Raw genomic sequence first — 8,058 nt, forward strand, 5'->3', positions numbered from 1 at the left:
GAGCCTTCTGATAAAGGAATGAAACATCATGTGAGCAGATGACCATCAAATTGCATCAAATGTAATATTTATTGAGTAATTTAAGAAGTGGAGAGCTCTTTAAATATTGGCTGTTACAAACAAGCACATTGTACATATTTGCATGTAACTTATGAAACTATGTATGTGTGTGTGTGTGTGTGTGTGTGTGTGTGTGTGTGTGTATGGTCTGATTTGGTTTACTTGGGCACTGGTGCTGGATTCATGACATTGAAAGATTCTTTAGGCCCTGTGATGGAATTATCTGGCTCTTTATTTTAAATTCAGCTGTTGCCATGTACAAGCTCTTTTACCACTTTGTATCTACATTTACATTGTCTTCATTCATTTAAAATAAAATCCTAAAGCATATATACCTTTCTGAGGTAGCAGAGCATAAGGGAACGCCAGATTGTGTCCCAAACTGATGTTACACCCTTCTCCCATCCCCATCTTCTGCATTCTTTCCACGCCCCTTCCATTTCTTCAGTGTTCACATTATTTGTAAAAATTCCATCACTAGCTTATTGACCCAGCCCCAAGTCTCATCACCTTTATTTTTCTTTCTTCTTTATCTCCTGAGCAACTCATCACCAAATCTTTTCTGTTCTGTTATGTGAATCTGACACTGTCTCCTCATCTGTTGGTATTTTAGTTCAGATCCCCCCACGGTGTCTTCTCTGGACTGGTTTCTTTTTTTTTTTTTTTTTTTTTTTAAAGATTTTATTTATTTATTTGACAGAGAGAAATTACAAGTACACTGAGAGGCAGGCAGAGAGAGAGAGAGAGAAGGAAGCAGGCTGCCTGCTGAGCAGAGAGCCCGATGCGGGACTCGATCCCAGGACCCTGAGATCATGACCTGAGCCTAAGGCAGCGGCTTAACCCACTGAGCCACCCAGGCGCCCATGGACTGGTTTCTTCATCCTCAAACTCATTCACTCCTCTTGAAAATAATATTTTTCTGTCACTGGTGGGAGAGTCTGCACTGTGTGAATGGAGGTCCTGGTCTTGGAATATGCGTGAAAGATTTATGTGAGGATCCTTGCTTGAATGAAGACAGCCGGAGGAAGGAAGCAAGCACAAAACAGTTTATTAAGGACAATACACTCTTGAGGGGGGCGAATGCACAGGCCCAGAGTTGGCAACTGAATCAGGGTTAGGAGTGTCTTTTCTTTTTATATTTGTGCAGGTTAAATGTCAGAGCTAAGGAGATCTCCAGCTGGGGTTGTTTCCAATGCTCTAAGGGACTCCTACCAAAAGGAGGAGTTTTTGGCCCTATGAGGGTCTTGCCAGAACTGGCCTGGCTATCTTCCTCTGTGGGGGGAGGGGTCAAAAGCGTAATGCAAATATACTATAATGAAGCTATAGGTTAGTGTTGGGCAGAGGTTAAAGAGGCAAGGGCAGGTTCTATACCTGTGGCACTTGGTCTGTCAGCCCCAGGGTTCTGGAAGCCACAAAGTCAGGATGTTGTGTCCTCAGGCTTCTAATGTGTTACCTACTTATCACCACATTTGCCTCCAGCTCATACCCAACTAACTGCCTACTCTGTCATTTCCTTATATGCAGAATTGGAATTATAACACCTACTAACCTGTTGCAGAACACTGATGTGAGAAATAAATGAGATAATAAGAGTAAAGTGTTTGAAAACATCAATAGTCATACAAATGAAAGGGAATAACACATTTTTGTAAGTTAACAGTTTAATGAATTGGATAATATTTAAAGGTCTACAACATGCAAGCCTCTGTTATTGGTGGCTCTTAGAGATATAAAATGATTATAATATATTTCTTATCCTGCAGGTGCTTAGAATCAGGAATGATCACCTGTAATTATAAGTGACTTTTCTGATATACAGTCTTAGCAGAGGCTGTAGATCACTTTAGCCAAAGACCTATTGAAAAATAATTTTATTCATTCATTAATTCATGCTCCCCCCCATTCATTTAACAAACATTCTTTGCACTCATGTGATAGGCACATTTTTCGGTCCTGAAAATCATTGGTGAAGAAGTTTGAGAAAGCCCTTGCTATGTGAAGGGGAAAGATAGCAAAACGTATAAACTCATACTATAGGAATTAAAAAAAAGAGAGTAATGGCATACGTTGGGACTCTTTTACTTAGATAACTCTCTTCTTTGAGAAGATGTTTAATATTAAAATTCTTTGGTAAACCTCACTAGACTATAATACAATATTCTTTTGGCATGACCACTGATAAAACAAGGTTGTAATAGATACTTACATTACTCTGGCAATGTTCCCTTGGTCCCTTTACCATTTCTGTGCATGCTGACTTGATCTGAAATAGCCATTATTTTTTATCTTTGGGCTGCTGGAACACACTTTGCTAACTCACACCCACAGGGCAGAGGCACCTGGCTATTCATGTCCCTCCAAGGCAGTAAGCAATGGTATGGGTGTGGGAGTATAACTACTCCAGCCCTCATCTCTTGGCTAGGATAGCTGAGGTATGCATTTAACACTTTTCCCCATATGTAAAGCTTTAGTTTTCCACTGTGGCAATTACCTTTAGTATGTACCTTTTACTTGCATCAAGAGCCATCACAGCAGTGTTGTGTAGCTGCTAGGTTAGCTTGCCACACATCCATGGATTCATCTGGTAAGAGAAAAAAGTCCAGATGGATTTAGAGAGGTTATTATTTATACTGGGAGCAAAACAAGATCAACAGAGTATTAGCAACTCACATCCCAGGACTTCACAGGACAATGTAGAAACAGAGGAGCCAGGTGAGAGACCACACGAGTAGTGAGTCACAATGTCATTGAGGAACTGACTCTAAATTATAGCCAAGTAGTTGTACAGTCTGCAGCTGTACCCAAAGAGAGCAAGATAGAAAGTCTGGTGTCTCACCAGAACCTGTGCTCATAGCAGCCTTCCACAAAGTAGAATCCCTCTGGTAAGATAGGGGCATGGATGAAAAGTAGTCTTGTGACTGCCTCTCATAAGACTGCTTATCTTGTTTTGTTCCAGGGTGGATCACAGGATGTTCCATTATGACTTGGGTCTCACCTGTGTGGACTATGAGGAGACAACCAAAGTCACCCTAGCACTATGGTGGAGCTCCTCCTCTGCAATTTGTCACTTTCCCTCTGTGATGATGATTCCTGTATCAGCTTAGCCTTATTTATGGTTAAAGGATGCCAGGATAGCTGTTAAAACATTATTTCTGGATATATATGTGAGAGTGTTTCCAGAACATTTGTAGACTGAGTAAAGCAGATTGCCCTCCCCAGTATGAATGGGCATCAAACAATCTGTTAAGGGCACTGAATAGGACCAAAAGGTGAAGAAAGGGTGAATTTTTTCTCTCTGAACTGAGACATCCATCTTCTCCTGCCTTCATGATGGGGACTTTTTGCCTTGCTCTTCTTTTGGATATAGCTATGGACTATAAAATTGCTTGACTATAATTTAGAGTTGTCTCCTCAATCACATTATGATTCAGTACTCATGTGACGTCTGTACATCTGGTCTTGGGCTCTAAGACCTTCAGACCTGGGTTGGGACTACACCATTGGTTCCCCTGGTTCTCAGGTCTTCACACTTGTTATGCTCCACAAATAAGTGAAACCATATCACACTTGGAATGGATTCCACCACTGGCTTTCCTGGTTTTTTAGCTTGCAAATGGAAAAATGTGGGACTTTTTAGCTTCTATAATTATGTGAGCCAATTCCTGTGATAAATATTCTTTATATCTATATATTTCTTTATTTGTCTCTGTTTCTCTGGAGAATCTTGACTAATATGCTCACCTCCCCCAACTCCGCATCACCTTCCTACTCCCCTCATTATATTTCTGCTCCTCCCAAATAACCTTGCCACACTCAGTCTCTGTCTCAGGGCAGGGGATCTGACTGAAATCCAAAACATTCATATCCACATCTAAGAGAGCTAAGTATGCAGAGCTGTCAGAAGGATTCTGCTATGGTACATTTCTGAGCCAGGGCACAGAGGTTGCAAGATTCACCTTGAGTTCATCTATAGAATGCACATTTGTCTTGGAGAGAGTAAACAATAAGAACAGTAACTCCATTTCACAGGATATTTGTTTTGTGCAAGATAAAATTTATTTTTCTTTTCTGAAGGAAGAGCATAACTTCTAAATGGAAACTTTTGGTATGAGGTTTTAAATGTGAGTGGACAAGAGGGGTTAGTGTCACTTTAAGAAGAAAAATAAAAATATAAGAAATAAAAATTAAAAAAAAAAGATGTATGGTGGTACCTGTGTAGACATTTACAAAAGGGTTGTATGTGCAAAGCTAGAGAAGGTCTCTTGAAAAATCTGATAGAAACAGATCTCTTTTTAAGCAGAAGAGAGATATTTTTTCTTGGCATTGCCAACACCTACCATGGACAGGTGACTTTAACATATTATTTATATCTGATTTTTTCAGTTTTATTGAGAAATAATTGACATGTATCTCTATATAAGTTTAAGATGAAAACATGATGGTTTGATTATAAATAAATGTAACATATTGTGAAATGATTACCACAATAGGTTCAGCTAACATCCATCTTCTCAGATGGATACAATGAAAGAAAAAAAGAAGAAAAATGAAAAAAAAGCTCTTTGTAATAAGAACTCTGAAAAACTTTCCTATATATCATGCATCAGTGTTAGCTGTAGTCACCATGTTGTACCTTACATCCCTAGTACTTATTTATCTTATAGTTGGAAATTTATATCTTTTGTACCTCCAATTTTCCCTCCTCCCATCATGCACTTCTGATAACCACAAGTCTGATCTCTTTTTCTGTGAATTTTGGTGTTTTGCTTTGTTTTTATATTCCACATATAAGTGAGATCATACAGTATTTGTCTCTCTCTGCCTTATTTCACTTAGCATATTGCCCTCAAGTTCCACCCATGTTGTTGTAAATGGTAGGATTTCCTTTTTTTTTTTTTTTTTAAGATTTTTATTTATTTACTTGAGAGACAGAGAATGAGAGAGAATGAGCAGGGAGGAGGGCCAGAGGGAGACGGAGAAACAGACTCCCTGCTGAGCAGGGAGCCCAACGTGGAACCTCATCTCAGGACCCCATAATCATGACCTCAGCCAAAGGCAAACACTTAACAGATTGAGCTACCCAGGCACCCACATTTCCTTTTTTTTAAATGGATGAATAGTATTTCACTGTATATAAATACTCCTTTTTTGTGTTCTTTTGTGTAATTACTATAGGATTTTCCCTTGTGGTTACCTTGAGACTTACAAAAAATATTTTAAGCTTGTAACACATTATTTTAAACTGATAACAACTTAGCTTTAATAGAATTTGTAAACTTGGTCCCTTTTACTCCCCCCCATGCTGTTACAATTTATATATTTTTTTATATTGCGCAATTAGTAACAGATTATTGCTGTTATGGTTTATTTTTGTTTGTTTGTTTTGTTTTTTTGCTACTTGTTAAAACTTTTAAACTAGGGTTCTGAATGAAATATGCACCACTGTATTAATATTGCAGAATCTAACCATGACTATAAATTTATATTACCAGTGAAATTTGTACTACCTTTTTATGTTTATATGTTGTTAACTAGTATTCTTTTACTTCTACTCAAAGAACGTCCTTTAACATTTCTTGTAAAGAGGTCTGGTGGTAATAAACTCAGATTTTGTTCATTTGGAAAAAGCCATCTCTCCTTTGCTTTTGAAAGACACCTTTGCTGAGTATAGAGTTCTTAGTTGACAGCCATTTTCTTTCAATCTTTTTAATACACCATCATATTCTCTCTTGCCCTGAATAGTTTCTGTTGAGAAAGCCACTGGTAATCTTATGGGAGGATTCTTTTGTTTATAACTTCTTTCTTTTCTCTTGCTGCTCTTAAATTTTTTTTTTTTTTTTTTTTGTCTTTAACTTTTGGTAATTTATTTGTAATGTGTCTCAGTATAGCCCTATATATGTTTAACCTATTGGGATGCTTTGCACCTTAGGAATCTGGATGTTCTTTTCTCTCTCCAGGTTCAGGAAGTTTTCATCCCTTGTTGCTTTAAATATATATTCTGTCCCTTTTTCTTTCTCTTCTCCTAGAATTCCCATAATGCAAATATTGTTTCTTTTTTGTTGAGTCCTGTAAATTCCATGGACTTCTTGATAGTTATTTCTTCCTTTTTTTTTTTGCTTTTTATTTCTTTGGGTAATTTCTGATGTGCTATCCTACAGGTCACATATTCTTCTGCATGGTCAAGTTTACCTTTGAAATGGTTAAATTCTTCATTTTAATTACTGTATTTTTTAACTCTAGGATTTCTGTTTTTTATTTCTGCTTTTTGATGGTTGCTCTTTCTTTGTTGAACTCATGTTGTTGGTGCATTGTTTTCCTAATTTCATTTAGTTGTCTGTGTTTTCTTGTAGTTGACTAAACTTCCTTTAAAAAGATTATTCTGATTCTTTATCTGAGAGTTCACAGATCTCCATTTTTTTTTCAGGTAAGTTATTAGATATTTATTAGTTTCTTTTGGTTGGTATCATATTTGCCTTATTTTGTGTGGCCCTTGATTCTTTATACTGGTATCTATGCATTTGAGTAATTAGTTCCTCTTCCAGACTTGACAGGTTTGCTTTGGCAGAGACCATTTTTCACCAGTCAGCTCAGTTTGAGTTTCTGGGGGTGTCTACTGTAATGTCCTTGGGGAGGTGGGTCTTATTATTATGGTCTATTTTTGAGGCAACTGCTCAAGCTCTGAGGACAGGGATGTGGAGTGGGTGCCTCTGGCTGAGAACAGTTGGATGTGATGGAGTGGCTTTGTGCTGAACAAAATAAGGCTGTGGGATGGGTTCCATGGTTGTTTGGATTCTCTGGTCAGTCTTACTCAATGGTTGAGACTGGGTACTATATTCAGTATTAGGTGGGGATAGGAATTAGTTTCCCTGCTCTGGTGGAGCAGTATGATGTGACCCAGGGCCTGCTTGGCTCCTTGTTTGTGGACCCAAATCAGGCCAGAATATGCTGTAAATTCCCTGGTCAGGTGATGGCCCTGGCTTTGCTCCACAGATGGGGAAAGCCACATGCTATGATCTCTGTGCAAATGCCACTATATGTCTGACTATTGAATGGGCTGTGCAACTTCTTGTATGCTCTAGTTACTTTCCCTGGTTCGACAGGCTGAAGGCTGTCTTCTGTGATGAGTGGGGCTTTGAATTAGATTCTCTGCCTGGGCACAGTGAGGGAAGCAGCTCTAAAGCTGGTAAAATTCTTTGTTTGTTGTCTTAACTTAAGCTGACCTACACCTCAAGTTCTTTGGCTGAAGAGGGTTACCAGCTTTGCTTTGAAACTATTAGCTCTGCTTTCCCTTCTTTGAGCTCAAGTGCAACTGCACTGGACAGCTTCTAGGAGTTGTCACCAGCCCTTTTCATCAGATGGGACTTGAAGATACCCTCCACAAAGGGTGAAGCTGTATCTCAGACCCTTTCCTGGGTGGATGGGAAAAGGGCTTCTCCAGGCTATGCTCAATTTCCCAAGCAGGCTTGCTGATTGGGAAGGTCTGGGAGGTACCTCATCCTTGGCTGTGAGTTAAATCTCCTGCCTGTGCATAACACAGGACCTGTCCATGCCTGGCACTGGTTTTGCCCTGTAGTAATCAGCTCTTTCTTCCTTCCTACCTCTCTGCTGTAGCGCTAGTGGGCTCACAGCTTCCAGGAGTAGTTGTCACCAACCTCTCTGGTCAGATGGAGCTGGTAGATATTCCCCACAGTGTATGGTGCTGTGACTCCTCACCTTGCCTGGGCATGAACCAATCAGGCACCAGGCCTGACAAAACTCCTAGTTTGAGGATCCAAATCAGACAGGTCTGCACCCCACTGAGTTCCCAGGTCAGAGTGAGCCCCCAGTTTGGCTCTGCAGAAGAGCAAATTGCTGGTTGGGATTATGACATGGGTATAGCAGGTATGACTCAGTCTGCTAAGACCCATGTGCTGGTCATTGTAGGTTCCTCCCCTCTTCTGCATCACAGTCCAGATTCCCAGTGGCTGAATTCCACAGATTATTCCACAGTCCCCATGG

Source organism: Mustela erminea, chromosome 2, assembly GCF_009829155.1.
Source record: "Mustela erminea isolate mMusErm1 chromosome 2, mMusErm1.Pri, whole genome shotgun sequence".
NCBI classification, from domain to species: Eukaryota; Metazoa; Chordata; class Mammalia; order Carnivora; family Mustelidae; genus Mustela; species Mustela erminea.